We start from the raw sequence: 25,329 nt of genomic DNA on the forward strand, positions 1-25,329 counted from the left end.
GATTCAACTGGCAGTTGGGAATTTATGGATAATTAGGCCATCGAATCAAGCACTTCCAGCAACTTTGCTGTGGGATTATCGTTAGTGTGACAATTGAATTTCCATGTGTGGGAATCATAAAACCCACCTGGATAACACTGATAACTTCCTGTTAGCTGACTGCTTATGTCTTGGAGATGGAAACTTTGTGAACTAAACAGATAACCTTGTGTTTCAAATGTGTAATCTTTATCCACAACGCCTTATCCCCAGTTTAATGTGTTAGAAGGTAGAGGGGCTTGTAATGGGTAGAGTTTAATGACAGTACAAGCTGTTATGATAGCATCAGACAGAACATTATAGCTTTACTGGGGCCTTTATTGGGGCCTTTGAGAGTCCAAACATCATAATTTAGTGTGATAAAGATTGATCGAAGTATATTGAAAGTTTCAATTGTCAATTTCAATTCATCTTACTAATCACTGCAGGACATTTTGGTCTAATGTATGTCCAGTTTTAAATATATCATTACACTATTTTACAATTATACCACACATTATACTATACAAAATGGTGGTAAATCAAGATGGCAGATATGGGTAGTCCCAATAGCAAAGTTGTAAATCTGGAACGCACAAATGTATGCATGAAGTTTGGCATCAGTTTGACTTACGGCATGAAAGTTAAGGACCAGAACATAAATATATGTGTCATAGCGCAACCATCTGGCCAATAAATCTGTGATATTTTCCCTGAGTATTGGGGGCCATAGCAGCCCACCTGCTGAATATGGTTACTGCAGGAATGTCAGAATACTTTTACAGATACAGATACTTTTATAAGAAAGAATGAAAAAAAGAAATAACGGGTTAGGGTTTGCTTGGAACCCTAAATATTCATCATCACACACAAAAACTGTCAGGGCCAATCAAAAACATCAACTAAAAAAGAAATACAATCGAAAACTTCAAAAAGCGATTTATCCCTTTTACCAAAAGGGATGTATTTAAAAAAGAGTGAATTTCTGTTCTAGCTGGAAAGACTTTATTACAATCTTCATAAAATAAAGTCAGACAAATATGGGACTTATTCTTGCTCTTGTTTTTTTCTCCCCCGTTCTGTTTTTCGTCATAAATGTCAACCATTCCCAAAGGGAGAAATTGGGACTTTGTCAGCCACTGTGTCATCTCGTTGTGGTGCCCAGCCAATGGAGTTAAGGGGGGGAGGTATCCATGGAGACACGTCAACACTCGGGCCTCGGCCGTATAGGAGAGCTGTGAGGTCAGCCGCACCCCCCCCCCCCCAGTCCCCCACAGTGTAGGTGTGTGGCCAGAGCATGGAGATTGAGCGGAACCCAGCTGATTTCTCTCCTTAACTGCGGGAAGAAACACAAAACAAAATAAACAGAAAAAACGGGTAAGAAATATCTGTAGGCGATGACTTCGGATAAGGTCGGACTCAAACCGGGATCTGAACCCTGATCTCCATCTTCACACCGCGGGGGGTTGTATGCTGCACGGAATACAGTGGATATCTACCGAGGAGGGGGGGAGAAAAGATCCAAATTAATATGATGAAAGGATAGTCCAATCATAATAGGCAATCCATTACATTTACCAGGACGTTGTCTTAAAATTCAAACCTGCAAAAGACTGTATGTAGCCCCACTTCAGTGCAAATCACAGGCAGCAACAAAAGCCTGACAATTATGCTATTATGTTAACACTGTGAAAATGACATCTCATTATCCACCTAAAATATGTTAGCTCTAATAATGCTGTGAAATTAGAATAATTTAGATGTGATCACTTGAAATGTTCTCCTCATATGGGTCCTGGCACACTCTCAAACACTCAAAAATTATATTTTTTAAATACTACAAAACACACACACACACACACACACACACACACACACACACACATTGAACACCCATTGAATAATAATACTTCTTCCCCCACTTCTGCATACTAATGAGATACAGAAAACCCAACAGGGACACATATACTGTCTGCCAATCCGGTGCACAAGTACCCCTTAGGAAATTCTCTGTTTTTTTTCATAAATAAAGATGGAGTAAACTACGTCTGTAGCATAATAAGAGACAGTAATTAGTGTCATCTGTTCACCAATGGTGGAGTATTGACTCGGGAAATCGGATTAATTTCATCGCATTTAGAACCTGGTGCGAATTTGTGAGCACACTCAACTCGGTTTTTTGTTCCAGTGTTGGGTGCTACAAGCAGCATTTTTTTGGGTCCGCGATTGATTCAGGATCTGGGATGGGTTGTTACAGCGGCAGCTCACTCCATGCCAAAGACAAGGGGAAAGAGTGAAGTTAAATGGCACTTGTGTGCGATTCAGAGAAGAAAAAAAAACCATTAAACAACAAGGAAAATGCTTGGCTAGACACACCAAACATTGGTAATTAAGCGGTGTGAGAGCTATTGCTTGAGATCTGTCCAACTAAATGCTCTCCCAAGGGTCATGCATTTTTAAATTTCCTTTCTTTTAGGGCAGCCCTCCAGAATATTTCCCACAGTTTGTGTCTCATTCCGCATCCGGAAACCGGAGGAACGTTCTCTGGTATCCTACTTTACTAGAAACCTCCAGAGTCAGAATCAGAGATGCTTTTTTTTTCTCCCACAGGCAACTGAAATAATTATGAAGATCTTGGAGGTCAAAGTAAAGACTTCAGTTCAGCAAAGTATAATTTCTTTTTTTAAATGTCTATTAAGTACCTTTCAACTTGACAACCTTCAGTTGACAATGGCACAAATAGACCATTTATACCATTTGATAAATGGATAGAATACAATAGTCTCTTTGTATGAGCAGAGACTTGCCAAACCAAGAGCAGCAAAACAGGTAGAGACATATTGATACACATACCACATTTGGACGTATCATTGACATACTTGATGTCACTTCACAAACCAGGGCTTTTACGTGCAGGCAGAGATACTCTGATAAGAGAGATGGCAAAAGCAGCAGATACAGTGGATGACAGCGTAACGGCATTTTTTTTTTTGTACCACATCTGTTGCACTTCTCGGCTCAGGTCCTAACTCAGATAAAATGAGATGCCATATGCTGTGATCTTCTGTTGTAAAATGTTTCGGCGCCAAAAGTGGAACCTCATGTCAAAACCGTTTTGTAGCTGGATAAATATTAGTTGTCACACCTCATGATTCACCATACATTGAGGCAGAATAAGTTTTCTTTCATGCATAAAGAATTAAACATGGGAATAAAATACTTATGATCATTGTCATCAGGGTTTAAGTAGCACCCAATTGACTTCCATCTTTTTGGGGGTTTTTTTTTTTGGCCGAGCACTTTTTTGTAACAGGCTGAGCACTCCTTTATAGCAAAATTACCCACAATTCATGGGGTGGCCATTCACAATGAATGCAAGACTTGCTCATTCTTGCTACCATTAATTTCTACAAGTGTTAGGCCTAATGCTAGCACCTGACCAGTCACTGGTCAGGTCAGTAATACAGGTGTGAAACTTGATGACAGTGGCATCTAATTGTATTTATTTTTAAATATGGACAAGTCCTACTGTTTATATTTAAACATGGAAAAGTCTTAACTGTATTTATATTAAAATATGGAAAAGCGTACCTGTGTTTGTATTTAAATATGGACAAGTCTAACTGTGTTTGTATTTAAATATGGACAAGTTCACCTGCGTTTATATTTTAAACGTGGACAAGTATACTGTAGCTGTATTTATATTAAAATATGGAAATGTCTACCTGTGTTTATATTTAAATGTGGACACGTTTCATTGTATTTGTATTTAAATATGGACCAGTCTACCTGTGTTTATATTTAAACATGGGGAATTGTTCCTGATAAGCCTATGTGGTATGATGCAGGAGACAGTCAGAATTGACCATGCATTCCAAGACTGGGATCAATTCCACTTCGGTGCACGTAGTTCAGGAAATTTAGAACTGAAATTAATTTAATGAGTTGATAAATGCCTGTGATGCTCTACCGGGATTTTTCCATTCATTTAATGAATTTCAGTTCATTTCCCAAATTAACTGAATTGAAGTTGCACTGATTGTGATTCATTCAGAACACACACAAACACATAAATGTGAGGACCAACAGAGGGTTTCATCTCAATCTAAACTCCACAGATAGATGTTACTTGTATGGTTGATACACCTTTGACAAGCTACTGCTGTATTCTCCTCATGTATTATCTGAGATTATCCCACTGATGAACCGTGGACATGTGCAGTGGATTGCGGGAATTGTAGTCAGGGAATGGTGGCCTAATGAGTTGTTTACCATGAAATTATGATCATGTATAGTTTTAAATAGCACAACAATATTCATGATTCATTATAAATGATTAATAAATTAAAGTGGCTTTTACTGAACTAATAGTTTTGCTAAAGATACCCTAAAACATAAAAAACTAAAAAAAAAAAAGTGAGTTCCTTTTCAGTAGTAAGTAAATGGCTTAGCCATTGTGCATGTTCATAGATTCATGGACTTCACCAATCATTCAATTAATTCTTCCTCAATCCACACGTTGTTAGATAGTTCTCTGAGGAAACCAACCATATCTGGTCTGGATACTGATGCTAATGGACATTTAACTTCCTGCAGCAAACAGACGTTTAACATGCAGGTGTCCCTGCAAGCTACCTTAGGCTTCTTATAATGCACCAATACTGAAATTTTGACTGCCAAATAGAAACAAATAAACTTATTTGTTTTTTCCAAATAACACTACAGAGGTTTTGTTATTGTTATTATTATAATTATAATTATAATAATTATTATTATTATTATATTTCATTAAATTTGTTTTAACTTTCTGTTTCGTACCCCCTCTCCGTAGGCATTTGAGTGGAAGGCCGAGTTAAGGCACTTGTGACTACTGCCATCCCGATCCCATTACAAATATGGAACAGCAATTTTGTTTAAAGAACTGCAATATTTCTTAGAGAGAGTTACATAATTAAAACAATCAGGTAGCATTGCAGGGACAGATTGTTGCATGAGTGCCCAGTAATGCCGTTGGCTGGCAATCTCTGCAAGTGGGAGGAATTTCTCTGTTTGGTGCCATATGACTATATGTGCAGTGCCTGTACCTATTACAAAGGCATAAGGGCCGCAGTATATAGTATCTCATGGTGACAGAACGTGGTGCCAAACTTATATATAAAGACCAAACCTCCTCATGTTTTCATTTCCTCTCAGGAATTTCTACCCGGCTGCATCTGCGAGAAAAACAAATGTACTTTAGAGTGTGAAGCAGTTCAAAGACAATGAAAAATCAAGAGAGCGCCGCTGTGCGCTGTCTCTACCACTATACCTGTCCAAATCCAGACTGGGGTTTTTGTTTTCTGCCACCAAAAGATTCGCTTGAACTACAAAGAAAAAAAAAAAGAAGGAAAAAAACAACAATAGAAACAGTGAAATTGTCCAGAGGTTTGTTTTCCTCTCAAAGGATGAGTGGAAGACTTGGTTTGCTGAAAAACAAAGTACAGGCTTTCTGTAACCACCACCAAAGTCATGTCTAGTGACCTGGCAACATGTCGCGGTGCGTCAGGTCTTCGTTCCTCATCAGCGTCGCGGAAGAGAAAGGTCAGATGGAGGGATGTGGACAGTTTTTGGCCCCGGGCGTCGCTTTAATCAGACCAAGCGCAGTCGGTCGGTCAGAAAACACCTCTTTTTTACTTCAGCAAGAGTGAGCACTCACTCAGAGAAAGACCTGCATGTTTACTGAAGTTGGGTATGCTGACTAACCAACCCGGGGCCAGCCTTAGTACATTAATGCATTGGATTATTTAATTTTTTTTTTTTTTCAAAGCATGGAATTGCAATCCTTTATGAAATTAACTCAAAGATCGGGGAGGAGCGGCATACGGTGTCATTGCATGATTATTATCTTGACTGGTTAAAGCTGTTTTCTGTGCAGGAACTAAAATTTTTTTAAAAAGACCACACGCCTCCATTCTCTCATACCAGCTGTTATTACCCAGTTTCCCCCTCTCCATCTCTACCTTCTTCATTTTTCAGATACATCAAATTTCAAATACCTGCTGTATTATTCAATACATATTTGAATATGGCCTTTTTTCCCCCAGATCAAGTTTATGCTGAAAATGTATGCAGTCACCAAATAGCACTGCACCATATTTTCAAAAAAAAAAAAAAAAAATGTAATTTTGTAATTTTGTAATGTAAGTTTTTAAAATGACTTTCTGAACTTTTAGTCTGAAACGTATCGGCACCGTGAACCCAGGAAATCAACATTGTGCCAATTAACAGAAAAAAAAAAACACTGCTGAATCGCAACAATAAACAAGACCTTGATGAAGAGGCAGCCTGCTGGAGTTGTGGCCTCGCGCTTGTAAATATGTTTCGTGATTTTTAGCCGCGCGCTTCGCTCGCAGAGAAGAGCAGGCGGCTAAATGCGGCGTGCGTCGCGCCGCCTGCGTGCGCAGCCACCCGTCGGTATATTTAACCGACTGTGACATCTCGATCTGACGCGGCGGAGGTGACTGGGAGGCGGGGCGGCTTTGGGAGCGGAGCATCTGCTGCACTTGCGCTTGTCACATGGTGAGCAATCACTAGAGAGAGAGCCTGGAGTACTCCCACCCGAGTTCCCCTGCAGGTTGCCACCGCTCGACGAGAGAACATCAAAAGGAGGAAAGGGGGGAAATGTGTATTTCGAAAAAAAAAAAAAAAAATGAAGAATCCTTTGCATAAATTGCATCGCAAAATGTTTATGTTTGGAAAAAGAGTCTAGAATAGCCATATTCTTAAGATTTTAATCAATTTCTACGGTGTCGACTTTGACAAGCATCAAATTTTATTTACACGCATGCTTACACATATACTTGTGAGCACACACAGACACACACACCAGAAAACAGGTACACAGATACCTCCTTGATAGGAATTGCTTTGAACTATTTCATTTTTGATGTTGATTTCTGAAATGTGGCGGTTCTCCTCTGCTCTACACTTTTACGTTTCCCCACCGTATGGTGAAACGCACCGTATAGACCAAATAATCAGAAAAAGAAGAGCAAAACAAAGTGCACACAGTGAAATGAATTTTATTCTAGAACTGTCTAGTCTGTCACTATCAGAGCCGTGGGACCGCATTAATGCGTGAGAACACCAGGTTCTCACATTTTTTATTAGTTACCATTTACTCATTTCATTTCCCCTTTAGAATCCCTGATAAATTAACTGGCAACACATTGTTATTAAAGTAATCAAGGCATGGATTCAATCAACATTTGCCTTTGACTCACAATTAAAGGCAAGAGTTAATTGTGGTTATCACTGAGCATGTAAACAATGACCCTGAAATTTCATGTAGTCAGACTTCAAAGTTGCCCAGTGAACATTTTTGTGCCATTGGGGCATTCATGTGAAAACCCAGCTACATTTGGTTGAAAAGTGGAAGTTTTCTAGCTGACTAGAATGTAGCCAGGATATATCTGGGGATAACGTGAGCTATATTGGAGGTACTCTAGTCTGTTTATGTCAAAACATCTCTCATCCTAGATGTGAACCCCACCAGACATCTAGGACAAAATGTTTAATCCAAACCTAAATGTCCCATGCTAAGATTGTGGATGCTAAGAATGGCTGCTAAAATGCATGTTGTGTAATTATTCCAAATTATAGCAAATTCATTATGTGTTTTCTTGCATGGTAATGTTCCATGTGTGAAGTGAAGTCACATACTGTAGACATGTGGATGCATTCACTTCATTAATGCTTTCTAAACTTGCTGCCCATATAGCTGTCCATATTGGCTGCTACATAGCTGTCAATGGCAAATTAAGTTGTTTTAACATTCCAAATGGAGATGGTGTCTTTACATTTTGTTACGTGGTTCTTACTACACACATCGTTGCTTCGCCTACGCTACTTCCCTGTTTAATTTCTATGTGCCCAATTTGTGGCAGTACATATTAGCTCCACATCAGGGAGCTGGAGCTGAATTGTGGTACATTTTAGCCTTAACTCTCGAGCTTGCCACTGCTGTGATGCAATTTAAAATTGAGAGCACAGGCTGGAGACTGTTGCCTGGGTAATGAGGGGTTTGTTAGTAATCAAATGTCTCTTATGAAGCACTGCTCAAAACGATTTCATAATGAGCAAGCCGTTCTAGAACCTGGAGTCTGTTTATTCCTTCCAACCACCCCTTAGAACATCCCCTCCCTCCCCCACCCCAAAAAGTCCCTATTCAGCACTGCGCTTCACTTTCACAACCCTCTTTTTAATCATTACAGCGCTGCCTGATATAAACAAACTGCTCTTCAGTTTAATTGACACCGGCCTACAGGCTGGCAAGTTCTTTTAGAAGTCCAGGAGGCTCTTGCAATCTTTATTCATGCGTGTTCACAAAAACTTGGTATTTGTAAATAGGAACATGTGTAGCTCCTTTTCTTTATGAATCAACATATCATCAATACTCCCAAACCAGACAGCAAGTGACTCAGGACCATATCTGCACAGATCCTGGCCCGCCAGTGCTGACTTTTGGCCAGAACCAGTGCCGATCTGGCCCAGAATCACTTGATATCTTGGAAGACCCCCTTTCATCAATTAACTTTAAAAAAAATTTATATTTTTTAAATTATTTACACCACCACATTTACAGCCAGCCTAAAACAGCTTGGAATGTAGAAATGTGCAATTAACAGAATAGTTCCTGTTGCAACAATGATCAATTGAATGCAAATCAGTTGTTTGTCAGGTTTAAAACGTTGTTCTATTTTATTAATCTAGATCTTTTTAAATTCTCCAATCCTGACTCTGATTGGATATTGAGCACGTGGTCATGTTACGGCGTTTGTGAACAGGTTGGGCCTAGACCAAAGGCTGATCACAACTAGTTCAAGTGGTGCTCTGTTTGGATATGAGACAAGCAACTGCGCTTGACCAGACGTTTGGAATTAGGGTAAGTGCTGTTTAACATGTGCAGCCGAACCATGCAGTTATGTTAGCAGCGTACAGATCTTGCAAGATATTACCTGAATTAAAAAATAAGTAAATATCGTATCTTAAGTATTCAAAAACTGAATTTTTAGTTTATGGTAAAACAATGTTTTATAATAATAATAGGCCCGGTAACATCACGAAAAAAACCTTAAAGTTGACTTTTCATATTTATTAATATCAAAAGCCGATATTTTCTCCAAGACTCGATTTACCTTCCTACAAACTTTGAACTACTGCGACTGGAAACTGGCCCTTTAATTTTTCGCCTGCCATGATCCTTGCAAAAATTACGCCCCCATCATTTCAACATCTTATCCAATTTACATTTTAACATCGCAAAAGTGCCGTCTACACAGTTTTTAATTGCGCCCAAGGTAATAATAGCCTACGCTCTGTTTTTTAAATTATTTTCCACGTTGCCGGAAACGGAGCAGCAATTTTCCCAGCTGCTTGCAACCTTACCGGGCAAGCTAATTCAAGGAGTCGATGCCGGGAGATACGGGAACAGCGCACATTACTCTCTTGTTTATATACTTGGGGTTCAACAGGCAACAAACGTATACTCTACCGTTTATTCCTTTGTGCACATTTATACTTACATGTGGATGACAGTAAAATCTTGTCTTTGCGATGCCTTACTGCAGGGCAAGACACTCAAAACACAAGATGGGAAAAATGAGTGTAACTTCAGACATAGGCCACCTTTGACAACCAACACGCGCAGGATCAGTGTTCGCTATATATTCTTTATGCGTGTTAAGGACGTACTTAAATGCTCGTGGTTAGTTTGGGCTGTTTTTAAATAAATAATACGACCTCCAAGTGACGTTCCAGCTGCAAAGAGACAAATTGCATGTGGCTGCATTGTACTTTTCATGTTACGAACTACTCATGGGCTGTGTGATTTAACATCCCTGAATATTATCTGAATATTATCCAGGTATCAGTGCTAATTGCCGTTCTTCCATTCACGAGACGGATTTCAGGCTCCACGCGCCATTTAGTTTCGCATGGTAACTAACCTCTTAAATTGCAAAAAGGCAAGAAGTAAATATGGATTCCCATCTAAATTAATGATATTAAATTTCAGGGCATTCCCGACACAAAGGCGTTGAGTGAGCCCTGGAACTCGTACATCAGTGGATTTTCTTAAAAAGACTCGGCCCGCCCCCCAGTGACTTTGCAAGTATATTTGGTGATGTTTAAGGCGCGTCTGATAGGCGCCACTGTTTCCAATCATTCTCATTGCAGCAGTTTCTGAAATAACTCCCTATTCCCTTATTTATTCTCCTTTATATGCAAATCTCAATGGCTGTACTGAGACTAGCCAGTTTTGTGGGTTGAAATTCAATGAGACCTGTCCCGGGTGTATTCCTGCCTTTCACCCGATATATGCTGGTATAGACTTCAGCCCATGCCTCCCGCCCCCTTTATTTCAGGTGCTTTGATCAGTTGATGTCTTTTATTCATATATTTTATTATTTTTTTTTTATCATTTCAATACAATCAAGCATCTGCAGCCTTTGCCCTGTCACAGAGATATTTTTTTTTAAATAAGAGGGGTAGTTCCTTCATTTGAAGAATAATTAAACCCGACAAGCAAGTACAGCAGAAAGCAATGAGAAAACAACATCAATAGTAAGATGGGAGTTTATGAATCTAACTTTCTTTACTTAATTGAAATCCTGTCTACGGTATTTTGGTATTATATCTTTGATAGAAGACAGCAGAGAATTACTGTATGGAAACTGGGCCAACTTCAGCAAAGATATTGAAGGCTGAAGTGCTAGGCAAACAAAAAGGCAGCTGGAGATTGAAGAGTCCAACCTCTGCTTAGCACTGCAGCAGTTCACAGAGGAGTTTATGAAGGGTCCGTTGCATTTATCAATCTTTGCTTTTGTCACTTAGGTCACAGAGATTGAGATCGTTCATCACTACATAAATAAAGGATATCCCTGGAAATGAACCCAAAGAGAGAACAGTCTCTCACACACACACACACACACACACACACACTCTCACTCTCACGTGCATGCACTCACGCGCAGAGGCAACATATTATCACAGATATTTTTCAGGATTACGAGTCCTTGCTGGGGAGCCATCATATTTTGTCAGTGGAGGAGCGTATGAGGCTCTATCAATAATCTGCGGCAGCCTCAGCGTATCCTGACCGGCAGTATTACCCGGCTTCGGATGACAACCCACTCCAGCTCCATCACCTCTTCCTCCGGGACCCGAATCTCATAAACCGCTTCCCAACGTGGGCCCCAAATATAAAAGGCCAGGCCCACACCCGGATAATATGGGAGAGTTATTACAAACAACTCGTTGCACCAAACCGGGGGGTGGGGGTGGGGGTGGGGGTGAGGGGGGGGGGGGGCTGTGCTTAACAGAGCCGGTGTAAAAAACAAAACAAAAAAACCCACAACAAGCGAAGTCCCCCACTCATCCGCCCCCCTCCCCACCCCCAACTTTAGCGCTAGCGTGTGTATGCGGTGCATCCGGCGCTTCCACTAAATCCGCATAGCAGCCGCATCATCCGTACTGTACAATAAGAAAGCTACGCGCTTCCATCTTCCCCTCGTCCTGTGCTGTGCTGTTTGGCTTGGTGCAGTGCTTCTCCAAATGAACAGTTAGTGGCCTGACCGGCGTTCTGCGGCCCCTGCGTGGCTACTGACCGACCCCCCCGTCTTCCCCGAAAAGAACGAGCGAGCGCGTCAGAAATCAAAGCGCGCTTGGCGACGGTGCAGCCGCCCCGCGGACGAGTCCCATAGCGCTAGCGGGGGTAGCGCGGAAGCATGATTGTTATTGAAAATGACTGGTTTTATTCCCATTAAACACAGAGCGCGCCACTTGTGTGGATCACATGCAGAATATGCTCAACGGCATTTTGCCTTTGTTGTGAACCTGGTGCACGGCAGCGCTAATTGTAATATGCCAAGGGACCCAATGAATTCTGGGTTGAAATGTATTCACACATACTTGTACCCATGTACAAGCAACAGTGACATAAACCTGGCTAAGAACACTTAGCCAGACCACAGAGAGTGTGTGCGACATCACTAACCATGCCAGCCTAATAGCAATAACAGCCACATGCATAATGACTCCTCTGGTCAAACTGCTGTGCTGCCATTTTCTGGTGGATTGCAGAGTAAAAATAAAAATGTAAAAAGCAACCATCCAATGGGATGAGACTACAATTACAGTCTGGGCAGTCCAAGAGAAAAGAAAAGAAATTAAAGGTGTTTTAAAAAAAAATACTATTTACACCTGAGCATTGAGTGATGTGGTGGAAGAAGTAAGTTGTGAGTGAGATGGGTGGAGCTTAGCTTGTTAGTATGGCTGATTGAAGTCCACTGGCCATACAGCCATTGTACAGGGCCAGCAGATTGAAGAATGCGTTGCGCAGCTCATACGAAGATGCCATGTTGAAAGTATTGCCCCCATGGTTCAGGGAGAATAATCCTTGAAGGCATTCATTCATTCATTCATTCATTCATTCATGCATGCATGCATGCATGCATGCATGCATGCATGCTTTGCTAATAACAGTGTTAGCTTGCCCTGGTTGCTGTGTTAATTGCAGACTGTTGTCTCAGTGCTTTGTTTGTAGGCTTTTTTTTTTTAAGGTTGTAGGCTTTCAGAGAAAGCGCAAAGGTTGTGTACCTCTGGTGACCTCTGGTCCTTGTCAGCACAGCTGCATCCCTCTCGTTTGAGGATTCAGGGTGTAAGTTTACTGCTTAATCATGTCCCCTGAAAGTTCAGTGTTTTTTTTTTTCTTCACATTTTCAGAAATGCAGGTGTGGTGGCTGTGTAGTTGCTTCACGTTGTGCATAAGCTGTGTGCAGCGTAGCGACTGTCCAATGCGAACGCGTGCTCATAAATGTGTATATTTTCACGCATTTTACCTCCTCTTCACAAAAATATTTTGTACATTAGGACCAAAGAGGCCCTGAATTGGCTCTTGAGTTGTATGGTTGCTGAGTAAAAAAATAAGAGGCATGTCATTTACTGAAATAAACATTTTCATTCTAGATGATTCAGTTGGTGGCACACCTGGCTCTGAAAATTGTTTTGTTTGTTTTTCTGTCGTAAGTATTACTCTAGTTATAGTCATTATATGGATAATGTGGGATTGTGAATACAGCGTTATGCGCAGCAAATATTGTTTCCACACATTTTGTATGCCGTTCTGAATGAGAGGGCCTGCTGAATGTCTGAATGTAGGATATGACTTCATGCGCAAACATCCTTTCCCGTCCCGCTGTTGTTCTTGTTGTCCTTGGTGACGGAGCACTACAGCCGGATTGGCCATTGGGCAATTGTGGCAGATAGCAGATGGGCCGGTTCACTTTTGGGCCATTGGGCCACTTATGGACAGCAATCCGCAGTCCAGCCACCCCACTGACCTCCGATTTATGATCGCAATTCCCAAGCATCCCCCCCCCCTTTTGGGGCTCAATTGCAATGCTTCATTACCCTCTATGAGGACATATGTGGGCTGTTCAAGGCAAAAAATACCAGAAACAATTTTTTTCCCCAGTTTGGCACCAGAAGGTTGCATGTTGAGACACCTGCAAAAGGTACAGAACCAAAAATCATTTTGTTGAATGAATCCAACCATATTAACAGAACAAATATTTTAAAAAATCTGAGCCATTGCACGCGGGTCAACCTACATGAGGGTGTCTGCTAAGCAAATCAAATTAATAATTAAGGATGCTTATATATAATAATCCAATTTAAAAAACCCTTCAGTTTCAATTATATTCTCCTGGCCTGGCGTTAAAAAAAAAAAAAATTCCAGTGATTAACCTTGTGTAACAGGATTTTTTCCATCAGCAGTGTGGGGGTGGGTCTCCTGAAAGGCCAGCAATGGCAGCATGTTGAAGCCTTCAACCTAATGTTGACACAGTTGTGAAGAATTCCGTGTTTCATAGTAAAGACACACATTGCTTTTTTATACAAAAAAATAATATTTCTCTCTACAGTATAGAAAATGAAAGGCTGAAATGGCACACCCTGACAGGAAAAAAGCCATAATATTTAATTCTGATTTTTAATTCTGATTTAGCATATTTTGACATTTAAGAGCAAGTGGGTCATCATGTCTTCTGTGTAGGAACAGAAGAATAGATAGTTTCTGAAATGACTGTGTTCTTTTTTATATCACATGCAAAATATATACTCTAGAGTGAGATGAATAAAAGCCACTGTGATAAAGATTTATTGAGATATGAGACCATATAAAATATTGGATTTTTTATTAGCCACCATGTCAGTATTCCCCCAGTGACTTCAGCATCTAAAGTGTAAAGTTCTTCCATTTAGTAATTTGATATTTCATACTCTTTTTTTTTTTTTTTTTTCTTCCAGAACAGTACTGGTTCAATTTTTACACTCCCCAGGCTTTCCTTTTTGAAATTTTCTATTTAGATTGGTTCACCTCTTCAGCAGTCCTCTCCAAGCCTATTTGAAATGTTTACATGTACATGTTTTCAGATTTGATCCACCAGGGACAGCTGTTAGTCGAAGAGTCTGTTGTGAAGGGGAGACTGATTAAATTACACACATGCATGCCCACACACTGAGTGTGTGAGAAAGCTAGAGATATCTAATTAATTATTATTAATAATAAAAAAGAAATTATTATTTTTGGCATAAAACCAGTCTGTTTCCCCTTGACCATGACAAGAATTGCTTCCACATTATTTGTGAACCATTGAATCATTTTTCCCCTGTGATAATTCCAATCTGTTCAAACAATGTTAATTATTATTGGCCTTGATTCATGAATTGATTGATTTCAGGATCGCGCAATGTTTGTGAGGTTAAAGTCTCACAGTGCAGAACCATTCCTGCACTAGAACATCTGGTCCACAGGTAAGTTGAGCTAAAGGAAGAAACACTTACAATGCATAGTCCGTCCGGCAGCTCGTCCACACATTTTACTGGCTAATCTGTTTGATAAAACATTCGGTGAAGTGAGAAAATCCAAACTAATCCGGGGTCTGTGCTCGGAGAAGCTTTGGAGGCGATGAGGCTCATTGTCACGACCCAGATTGCAGCTCATGCCTATGGCAGGCTCCAGTCAAAATTCAATAAACACACGACAGGGAAAAGTAAGTAAGTCTTAACTTCTCAGCCTGATTCTTTCCCTCCGCTGGAACGCAGTCTGAAGAACAGGAAGCAAAGTTTGCGAAAAGCAATGTGGAATGAGTAAGTGGCGGAGTGAAAGTGAATTGTCTGGAGAAAGTGAGGGGTAAAGCAAATGTGGTTCATGGCAGCGCTCTCTGTGGGGACACGTAGTCACAAAAACCGCATTGTTTAAAACATTTCCTCTCAAACTGCAGCGTATGAAAGGCGGAGTTGAAACATGGAATACAAAGGGTATACACATGCCAGAGAGAAGCTTTTCTTCCCACCTGTCTGGGAAAGACAGAGAGAGAGAGAGAGTGAGAGAGAGAGATGCCTGGTTGTTTTGTCAAAGTCATGCAAGTTGAAAAATAGTACAGCGGAGGCTGATTTGCTGAAAGTGGGGAAAGTTATCCATACTGGGATATGTCCTGAAAATGTCTGCCTGCTTCCGGTGGGACCGTACGATCGAAACGGCACATTTTCTGTGTGTGATGGCCACCGTTCGATGTGACTTTGATTGATTTGACTTAAGTGTTGGGAGTTATGTATGAATACAACCAACATTTTTTCTTAAACTATGTTTTATGATAAAATTTGTTTAACTTTTTTTTATTGAAACAAAAATTTTGCAAGGTCAGCAATTGTCTAAATGATTCAAAAAAATTTTTTTTGAACACAAGAAACTTTTTAATGCAATGTTGCTGCTTAATTCAGATTAACTTTTAAAAAGTTTTAAAAAATAGGCATTCATATTTATGTCATCATACGCTCTTTTAAATACAAGGGGGGCTTTCATATTGGTGGGAGAATAAGACTGTATGAACACTAAAGTGGGGTAAACTGCCAACAGTTTTTAATTATTACCTTGTATTATCCTAAAAGACAGTTTGATTTCTATGCCAGAACTGCATGACTGATTTAAGTTGGGAGAATCATCGATAATACATGATGCCTCCACCCTCCTTTGTGCTGTCGAAACGGCATCCTGTAGTCAAAATTATTCATCCATTGCCTCTACAGACTGTGTCATGGCTCCCGTGATCTTTAGTTATACTCTTTCTTTATTTTTGGATTTCCTTTTGGGATCATAATGTTATAGGTATAACTGTGTAATGACATCTGCTGGGTGATTGTAATGTAATCTAGTGGCCATGCGGACTCTTAATCTTGGTAAACTCACCAAGTAATTTTTACTGAAAGAAATTTCTTACTTGCACTGCAGGACGTGCACAGTTTGGCGCTGTAATCTGTGAATGAAAGCAACAGTGATATACTTATAAAAAGTTATATATACTTTATTTATATAGTCTCAATGAGAAAGCAGCCATGCCTTCCTCATATCAAACAGAAGCTAAGCAGGTTTGGGCTTGATTAGTGCTTGGATGGGATGCCTCTTTGTAATCCTACGTGCTGAGGTATTGATGAGCCTGTAGGGGGCTCTTCCCTTTGGACCATATGGAAATACAATGCCCCAGCTCAGTGGTGCCTTTCAGGCATTAAACTGACATTCTGACTCAGTACTCTATGTTCATAAATGGTCCTGTGGCACTTTAGTAGAGGTGTTAACCTTAGTCAAATTCCATAAAACTGGCTGTCTTCAATTGGCCACCTAATCAATCCCTACATCTGATTGGCAGCGTAATCCTTTGTATTGGATACTCCCTTGACCTACCTGGTTAAACAAAGAAGACATCATAAATTAAAGGAGAGGAAGTCAACTGGAGAAAGCAGTGCTGTTGAGAGAGTTCTTTTAATGGGGGAATAATGTGAATACTTAAATGTCTTGAAAATATATGGCTTCAAAGGTATTAACAATTGCTGAGAATCTGAAGTTGGTGTTAAGAGTCTTGCAGAGGAGAGGAACACGTGATTAAGTAGAAGCAGCCCCAGAAGTGCATGATGGATAAATATGCAGAACAGGCATGGGGGGAGGAGGAGTGAGGGTGCCTGAGGGCAGGGCAGAAGATTACTCTGAGAGATTGCTGTAAGAATTTTTTTCAGCAGTTTTTTTTATTGATTTTAAATTGCATAATAATTCAGAAATATTCCTTCATGAACTGGTTGGTTGGATTAGTACAATGTAGAGTATAATATTAACCCTTTCATTGGCTGCTCATTTGAGTAGAGCGTTTATTTATTATGTGGGTAATGTCTTGGTGTGGTAGATAAAGGTTTTCAGAAATGCATGTGTGCGTGTATGTGTACTGCACAATCTTCAAAAGAAAATTAACTGGCCATATGATCTCCCACACCTCCATAACAGTGTAAAACCTGCCAAGATAATTGTAAATTTAGCTTGATGCAGTTTTTAGGTGATATGTCTAGTATTATGGCCTGCAGGAAGTGTAACCAGTTTGGGAATTAGCCAGTGCTAAAGTAGAGTTTTTATTAGATTCTTTCTGTTTGAACTGAGGAATGAGTCAAACTGACACGTGCACCCATACTGTGTGCTGCAGAGACATCACGGGCCCTGTATGTACCCTGTAGGCATTAGCATTCATTTATTGATTATGAAAGAGGGGGGGTAAAGGTTATACCCAAGATAACATAAGATAACACTCTGCTCATTTACATGGGAAAGGAAGAGCTCTGGGTGCTGAAAAAAATCTAATGGATCTAAAAATGTTTGCTTGGATAGCTCTGAAATACCCCCCTCCCTTTTCCACTGAGTTTGTGGTCCTTTTGGTCAAGAAGGTGGGAGAAAGAGTTGGAAGAGGTGGCATTCGATGCCCAGCGCCATTAACCTCAGTCTCCGCGCAGGTGGGCAAGCTTCGATCATGTTTTGATGGGTGTTGTTCTCCGACGGGGACGGGGGGGAAGTCGATGCAACTCGGGCATGTTCCCGCCAAAAAGAAGCCGATTAACAAAATCAATCTCTCTGCAAAGGATTCCTGGTCGGGCTCCAGTTTCCTTTAATAACTATGATTATGTTGTAGGCTTGGTCGGCTTGCGGCCCCAGCAGTACCCCTCACCCGTTTCCCTCTCGCTCCACAAACGCTTCCAAGGTTTATCATGTTTCAGAACCATTTTCTCTGAAAAATGGAGTAGCGATGAAATAGAAGGGAGTCTTGGGGGGGGGGGGGGGGGGGGGGCTGCTATGTAATCAAAACAGATTGCCAAACCAGATGGGAAGCTCAGAACAACCAGGAGTCCTTGGCCAGGACGTCTATGGTTTGGGAAAATGCGCCAGTATTTACAAATATTAACTCGTTTGCTTTTAGCACACTGTAGTTCTACTTCCTGTCCCCGTCAGCACTATATTTCCCATCAGTTAAATTTGGAAAACGTATACATACTGTCCTGTATGCCCCTTCAATGTGCCTGTAGTACCTGAAGAGTATGCTTAGAGAATTACTGTATTGGAATAGGTGTGTATCCATCTGTCAATTGCATCAAGAGTCCATTGCCTATTGACTCTTAATATGCTGCTTTTCTTTCTTCCTGGTTCAGCAGAACTGCACAGATGATCTACCTCACAATGACTGTCATCTTCAGTGACCTTCAGCAAGAAGAATATTGTCGTCTTTCAGCTCAAATGTGGGAGGAAAGGCTGAATTTGCACTTGCACTTGCATTTGCATTCCTCGCCATTGCAGTCCTCTTCTGTGGCATTCTTTGCCCTGTGACATGCCTGCAGCATGCCTTCTGCAATGATAGTGGCCCATGAGCAGGGCTGCATATTAATTTTTCTGTGAATAATATTCATGGAGATTATTTGCATTATAGAACAGTCATTTCTCCAGAAGGCAATAATAATAATAATAATAATAATAATAATGACAATATTAATAATAAACTTTGATTGTTCAATTTCACGTGTAACTGATAATTTCACTTTAACTTTGCTTATTTTTATTTTGCATTATTACATTTATTCAAAGTGTGCATTGGTTGCAGTGACCTAGTTTATTGGAGCAGAATGAGAGCCATGAAAATTTCAAGTTTGTGTTTGAATTCTTCAACACCAGTATTCACGGCTTTTTTTCTGGGCACAGCAGTGTTCTTGTCATTCTCTTAAACAGCAGGAGTCCTCTTTGTGTTTTTTCATTGCCAGTTCTTTGCATCTTTGAGTTCTTGTGAAACCTGTGATCCCATCATGCTGTCTGTCAATGGCAGCATTCCCGGCCTTGCATTGTTCAGATGTCAGGATTCTCGGCTTTGTGTTCCTTAGACACCAGCATTCCTGGCCTTGCATCCTTCAGATGTCACCATTCCCCGGATTTGTGTTCCATAGACACCAGCCTTCCCAGCCTCGAATCCTTCAAACATCAATATTCCTGGCTTTCTGTTCCTTAGACACCAGCATTCCTGACATTTTTTTCTTCATTTGTCAGTATTCCCAACTTTGTGTTCCTTAGACACCGGCATTCCTAGCATTGTGTTCTTCATGTGACAGTGTTCCTCACTTTGTGTTCTTCACATGTCAGTGTTCCTGGCCTTGCATCCATTAGACACCATTCGGCAGCATTCCCAGCTTTGCTACATTAGATGCTAGCATTGCCCAATGCGTGGCCCATGTACCCGATTGCCAGTTGCTAGCGTTCCTGGCTTTGTGCCCTTAAGATGTCAACATCCCTGACTTTGCATTCTTCAGATGTCGGAATTCCCAGCTATGCGGTCTTTGGAAACCAATGTTCCCATATTTCCATTCTGTAGATACCAGCATTCCCAGCTTTGCGTTTTTTACAGATTTATCAGCTTTTTTTTCTCACCTTTGCATTCATATTTACATTCTCTGGGCTACATTGTTTCAGTTCCAGTGGTCTTATAGTCTGGCAGGGGCTCAGAAGTTGTTCCTGTGACAAATTGAGGACTGAAAAACCAACCATGACCACAATTACCACAATCTTGTGTGGTGAATGAGCTGCCAGTTCTCATGATCCCACCAACTGTCTGCACCAAAACCGGGGAAGCTGATGCCTTCTCCCACTTACATACACTGGCTTTTACACCCTGCTCACTGCAGAAGAAGCTAAAAACATTCATTTTTTAAACAGATGAACCATTTGGTCATCCACCAACTCTACATATCTAGCAAGAAAGAAAAAAAAATTAGGTTTCCATGATTATAATCTCTATTTAATGTGGCCCTTATTGTGACATCCCAGGGTAAAATCTGTGCTACATACAGTAGGAAAGAAGGCCCATTCTATGCTGCTACGCTGGCAGATGATGTAACAGTGAGGAATTTGGAAGGAACTAATGATACACTGATCTGCAGAATGAGTGTATCATTAGTTCTCTCCAAAAATGAGAACTAATGGTACATTCATTCCATTGATCCGAGCTCAGAACCCTGCTGTGTGTTTTAGTTTTTGATGCGGTTCCCATTTTCCCATTTTCTTGCACAACATGCACAACATTTTTGTCAGACCTCAATTTTCCCTTGCAGCTTTTAACAAAGAGGAAAAAGAACAACAAAAGAAGTCCTTAAAATTCATGCTAAGAATTTGAAATATGGCAAATTAGTGCAGTAAGAGAACCCTTAATTAAAACATACTTACAAATCTTATAGGAAATAGAGGTGGTACTGGTGGGATTTAATTTGATAATTGGAAACCTGTTCAATTGCGAGGCAGCACTAATTTTGTACAACATACTCGTGTGTGTGCGTGCGTGCGTGCGTGTGTGCGTGTGTGCGTGCGTGCAATGAGCAAGCATTAAGACTACACAACGCAATGGGCGGTCCCTGAGAGAGGAGATGTTTAAGACCGCATGCTGGGGACTAATGAACAGCTACCGCAGATGTATGTAAAGTCCCGGTGCAGGTATAATCTCATCGGGCCCGGTTTAATATTAAACATCGACCTGCTGTCCATTGTTTTTCTGTGCATTGTGCTGAGAGAGAGCAGCAGGTATGCCTGATCCTGCTGGGTGTTTAGATATACATGCTTTAATGATTCCAGGAAGAGGTCATTGTAAGACCAACACAAGGCAAGACAAATTATTTTGAACTGAAAGCTTCATCACTGCATGTCTGTTTTACTGGTTTCACAATTTTTTTAAATAGGAAAATGTTCTATAAGCTTTCCCTGAATTCTTATCTTATAACTGTTTTATTTATTTAAGCCAAACCCAAGTATCTTTTGTAAAGTTTGTTGTCTCAAAATATTTCATTTGAGTCATTTAAATTTCGTTGAATGTAATACTATTATGTAAAAATCCTCTGAACATGAACGTGTTTTTTTAAACAAGGATTGCCATCTGTTTATTGTTGAGTGATGTTGAATGATGTGCAACTAATGTTTCGAACAGATGCACAACAAACAAACAAACAAAAAACAACAACACCTAGCTACTTGCCATCTTCATGCTATGCAGCATGTATGTTTTCACTGAACAGTTTTTGTCAGGCTGAAATCTTTATTGAGGACAATCCTTGTTTGGCTATGCACATTATTAGGGGCGACATAGCTCAGGAGGTAAGACCGATTGTCTGGCAGTCGGAGGGTTGCCGGTTCAAACCCCGCCCTGGGCATGTCGAAGTGTCCTTGAGCAAGACACCTAACCCCTTAATGCTCTGGCGAATGAGAGGCATCAATTGTAAAGCGCTTTGGATAAAAGCACTATATAAATGCAGTCCATTTACCATTTACCATTATGCTTGTCTATGAACCTTCAACCATCTAGAGGGAAAATGTTGTTACTGCCATTCACTACTGAGGGAGTCCCTACTCATAGATGAGGTCAGTAAGGCAAAGGTGTGGCTCAATTTCACAGCTGAAACTGCCTTTTTCTCCTGAATTTGGGACTCGGTGTAGGAGGATAGAATTTTAGTCAGGGTCACATTGTACAGGATAAAAAATAGCGTCTGTCTGTCTTTGAGTATAATGTTTGAATTAAATTTGGAATACAATAGTAAAATAGTTTGATGACTGAAAAAAAGGAGAGAGCATGCTAATATAATATGTTGTCCTTCATGAAAAAAACTGATTATTTTATCTTATTGTCTCTGTCTATGAGCATCAACTCCCTCAGTAGTGAGTAGCAGTAACACTGTTTTACCACTAGATGGTGGAAGGACAAGCACAATGTGCATAATGAAACAAGGATTATCTTCAATAAAGATGAAAAAACAGATCAGTCAGTACATACATGTTGCATAGCATGCTGACTGCACATAGCCAATCATTATTTATTGTTGGTTGTGCATCTTTCTTACTTGCACACTTAATGTCATGCAAAACATTCAAAAATAAACAGATGGTAATCCTTGTCAACATACACCCATCACTTGTATCATTTCTGAATGCTTTCAAATTTTTTACTGCCTGCTGAGCAACTTCCCTGCACCATTTTGATTGCAGTCACTGACCAAAAACCTGTTTGGCTCTTGTTTACATTGCCTTAAGACAGGGGATGCTTCAGTTGGCAGTTACCTAAATCCCAGGTTAACACTTTTGACAGTGATATTTTTAGCTCCGATATTCTTTTAAAACTCACCAAAAATGTAAATGGTTGAACCCCTAATGGAGTTGTAAAGGACTGCTAGGTAATATGCAGCTATATTGTTGCTGGGGTTTTTTTTTCCAAAGCATAAATTAAAAATATTTCCTCAGCAGATTGTCGTTGCTCATAAAATACAGTCAAATAATGGAGCTTTCTCTGGAGCTCTGAAAGATGCTGAAATAAATTTAGGCAGACCTCTTAAAAATGCTCTACTGAAGAGATTTACTGTCTGGCGATGTTAACTATGGAAAGTACACTGTTATGGACTGTGGTTACATAAGTAAAATAAGCAAAATAAGCAAAATAGCACTGCTACCCTCGTGTCTGAATGAAGATTTGTTTCAGTGTTACTTGTGATCTGTAAGGTGTTAAGTTGGCTCGCTGAAGATAAACATAGTTTCCCCATGGAAGGACTGTATTTCTGTTTATGAGGAGATACTTCTGAAAGTTTGAAGACGACAAATTGCAGCAAGCTTTTCAGTTTCAAATGAAAATGTGGAGAGATTTGTCTAACTTTACTGAGGCATCTGACACTGTCTCTATATTTAAAATTTGTCAGAAAAATATTCTCTTTAGTCATGTCAGAGCCTAAATATACTCTACCACTGGAAGATGGAAGAGCAAGGTTTCCTAAAAGGGGGGGTACTTCCATGTGCTGTCAATCACTGACTCCAATAATAATAGTAATCCAATCAGAAAACTTTGCTGGGTATTGCAGAACATTGTAATTGGTTCAAATCGGTGAGTCTTTGATAACCCATAATGGCCCCATGAACATCAAAGTTCTCTCCTGTTGCCACGGTATTCTAATTCAGGTCATTTCTGATTTCTGCTGCCTACCCTATGAAAAGGGTCTATGAAAGTCTATTAAGTTTTATTTACATCCTTTCCTCTGATATGCTCATTATATATGTTGGAATTACAGAGGTATTTTTGGAATTTTGGTAAAATCAGCTGCATTATCTGCCGGCGCTAATGCGCATCATATTGTGATGTCATTTCTTTACCTGCACTGCAGTTTCAACTGAAATTCCCATATGATATTATTGCAAAGAATTTTATTTGAAAATTCCTATCCTTTTGTATTTGATCTTTTAATATCATTATTTAGATTAGACCTGGATACATTTTACTTCAAACCACCGAAGGACAGTGACTAATGCCTATTATAAGGCAACCGCGAAAAAAGGCCAGTCCTCCCAGCCTGGGTCTAAAATTTAAGATGATTTATTTTTATTTTTTTGCTTTGACTAAGAGAAGCCCCTGTAGAAACGACACGTTCTACTGCTCCTGGTACAGTATTTGGCAACGGGCAACCCTGATAGGGGTAATTACATTTTTGCAGTTTGATCATGGAAACTTTGAGCTTTGAGATTGAGGGCTCCAATCAAAGGGAGCATGAATACGTAAGTCATTCTTTCTCGAGTGCCACTCTTAGCATTTGACATTATGCCTAGCAGGGGAAGTCTTCTGCTACATATATCTGCCATTCTTTTTTATTTAACAAATGCGTGTTTCATTTTTATTTTTTCTGTTTTCAATATCTCGGTGACTGTATCCTCCTGATTTATTTATTTACTTCGCTACTAAATACAATAAATAAATGCATACTCATTTAAAATGTCATTGTAAACAAGTGGTATGTCTGTTTTTAACAACATCTGACCACAGAATTGTTTGGTACATAATATAACAAATGTCACATAAGAATGGTTTATCTATTGGCATGTGCAGATATTTTGCTGAGATTACACTGTATATTGGCATTCTGTGCCACACATTATAAGTGAAGCTGTTTCATGAATCGAGGCAATCAAAAAAATAAAATAATAATTCAGGTCAATTCATCTGTAAGTACATTGCATCAAAAAACGCAGGCCACTCAATTACACAAAGTGTTCTGGCTCCCGTGGCTATGTTGTCAGTGGGGCACATTGCCCAAGTTCAGATGACACACACAGGCAAAAATCAGCATGCCTATTCTAGAACCCTATTCAATGTGACTGCATAGTACCTATGAAATGCATTGAGCTGTATACAGAGTTGCGTTATGGCAGAAAGGGTTGTGCCGTACGTTGTGGATTTTTAAATTATTTTTAATTCCTCCGTGGTTGCTTTTGCAGTTCAGACTAAACATCCTTGTCGCCGTCTGTTGTCGCGAAAGACACACCGTGAAACGGTTATCAAAAGGTTTCTAAATGTTACAAGTTTGCTAATTTTGAACTTTTGTCTTCTGGAATTGACCTAGAATTTTGATTAGAATCAGGCATGTTCTGGAATTTGTAGTTGCGTGTTAACTTTAAAAGATGTGCTTAATGTATTTATTTTACTATTGTACATGAACAGTTATTAATTAAATGCCTATTAGCATACTACTACTACTAAAAATAATAATTATAATACTTGATTTGATTTGTATAATGCGCTGGTAATGGCTTCCTCGTGCTCTAAAAGCACAAAAAGCAGGCACAATAAGATTGCTGCTTCAGGACCATGGACAGGACCACGTGAGCCGATGTTACTTTCCCTTGCTGTTGGGACCAGTCAACCCCCAGGTTAAAAATAGCTGTTTTTCTACAATTAAATTTAATTAGAACAGGTATATGTACGGCTAATTAATGTTAGTGATGCAATTCGCAATGTCATTGTTTGTACGATTTCAGAGGGAAAGCGCCCTTCAAAAAAAGTGCATTAACGTAGTCTAAACTTGATTAGCAAATGAGTGTAGGGAAAAACGAAAGGAAGTAGATAAGCA

The 25,329-nt window shown here is 40.0% G+C and overlaps 1 long non-coding RNA gene across 1 annotated transcript; it reads right to left on the reverse strand.

The window, feature by feature from the left end:
- Positions 1-328: 328 nt before the first annotated feature.
- On the reverse strand, positions 329-9,899 carry LOC135260839 (uncharacterized). The gene is made up of 4 exons (XR_010331761.1): positions 9,582-9,899; positions 5,186-5,231; positions 1,444-1,513; positions 329-1,354 (listed from the first exon to the last, which is right to left on the reverse strand). It is a non-coding gene; the product is annotated as an uncharacterized LOC135260839 (long non-coding RNA).
- Between the last annotated feature and the right edge of the window lie 15,430 nt (positions 9,900-25,329).

The sequence above is a fragment of the Anguilla rostrata genome, chromosome 8, assembly GCF_018555375.3.
Source record: "Anguilla rostrata isolate EN2019 chromosome 8, ASM1855537v3, whole genome shotgun sequence".
NCBI classification, from domain to species: Eukaryota; Metazoa; Chordata; class Actinopteri; order Anguilliformes; family Anguillidae; genus Anguilla; species Anguilla rostrata.